Raw genomic sequence first — 1,941 nt, 5'->3', positions numbered from 1 at the left:
CAGTCTCATATAAAATTTAGTTTCTTTTCTTTTAATATATTTTTTATAAAGTATAATACCTTGAGTAGGTGTATATGAAGAAGAAGGCTTTGTTGATGGCGGCGGCGGCAAGTGTTGAGATTCTAGTTTAGTAATAAAAGAACGAAACTCGTTTTTTAAAAAATCATATTTTTCAGGATGTCGTGTTTCAATCACTTCTAGTTGTTCTTTTGCATTTCTTATCAAATCCTCCATGTATTAATGCTAAAAGGCTGTCTTGTAACACAAAAAAAACCACTCAGTTAACATTGCAGACTTGCAGATTACGTTAACAAGTATAAACATAGACCAATTCAAGCATATATTCACAACCCCACCCATTTATGAACAATTAGAACTGAGTATAAACCGAGAACAAACGTGCACAATCAAACCACAACCCAAATTAACGACAATCTTAATTAAATTCCAGCTTTAACAAACCACTTCAGCTATCCCAACCGAAAACAGTCCACAAATTAATGAACACACGAGCCAACATCAATTCGAACTACCAAATTCAATTATAAATTAACCAACTCAAATATATCTAACACACTTATGTAGCTCATATGATTCAATTCAACCAAACATACAATTAATTAAATAAACATAGCTATCCTCAAAGACAAACCCCTATTCGAAATGCCCAAAATAATCAAACCCTAATTTTAAAACTATAATAATAATACTTAAAACTAATATTAAACTGTAGAATTAACTTACGGAATTATTATTACGCAAGAGAGCATGGAATCGGAGAAAAAATTGGAATGAAATCGCAGGGGAAATCGAGCTAGGGTTATCCGATTGGAAACTGTAGATAATCAATGAAAAGCATATAAGCTCCTTAACACTTACTGTTTCACGCAAAGCAGATGGATTGCTAGTTGATACCCGAATTTTCCCGGGTTTTGTGTTTATTCTTGCTTTTTAATACTTGTAACTTAGTAAGTTATATAGAGTTCATGTGTGTATAAGTATGGTGAATTTTAAAATAATATATAAAATTGAGCAGAACAGATAATTCTTTTTTGCAAAGAACAACTTGAAATTGTTTCATTTTTCAAATATGCTTTGAAAAATTATCCTCCATTATAAAATTAAAATTAAAATAAATTAAAATTAAAATTATGAAACTACCCGTAAAGATATTTAAAAAACAACAATTTTTAAAAAAGAAGAAATATTATTAATTTTCATTTTTTCTAAAGAAAAATATAATAAAATAACATAATCACGGACGGGCAAACTTATTAAGCAAATCAAGCCATGTGGAGTTTGGTGTTGGGTTAGCTAAGTGAAACCGTCTTCTTCTTCTTCCTCTTCCTCCTCCTCCTCCTCCTCTTCTTCCTCCTCCTCCTCCTCCTCCTCCTCCTCCTCCTCCTCCTCCTCCTGCTTCTTCTTCTTCTTCCTCCTCCTCCTCCTCCTCCTCCTCCCCCTCCTCCTCTTCCTCTTCCTCTTCCTCTTCCTCTTCCTCTTCCTCTTCCTCTTCCTCTTCCTCTTCTTCTTCTTCTTCTTCTTCTTCTTCTTCTTCTTCTTCTTCCTTCTCGTGCTTCTTCCTCCTGTTTAAGCTTGTTTATCCTTTCCTCTTCAGTTTTCAAGTAGAAAATCATCTTCCGCTTAGCTTCTCTCTCCTGGTTACGTTCCAGAAGGATTTGACCAATATGCTCTTCACTTTCCTGCCTCAATCTGGCATATTGAACTTGTTGGGAGCTACAAAAGCCTAAATGTCCACAATATGGAATCATGACTCAATTTCTCAATACAAATAAAGATAGAAGATAAATACCTTCTCCAAAAGTTGGCGCTTCTGGTCCTCTTTCCACTGCTCAATAATAGTTTTCCTAGTAAGAAGCTTCTTGTGTTCCTTCTCCACGACCTCTGCTAACGCAGGTAAAATATCTCCAATCTTTGATCCTT

Source organism: Silene latifolia, chromosome 1 (genome assembly GCF_048544455.1).
Source record: "Silene latifolia isolate original U9 population chromosome 1, ASM4854445v1, whole genome shotgun sequence".
NCBI lineage: Eukaryota > Viridiplantae > Streptophyta > Magnoliopsida > Caryophyllales > Caryophyllaceae > Silene > Silene latifolia.
Note: the sequence above shows the minus strand (reverse complement) of the source record.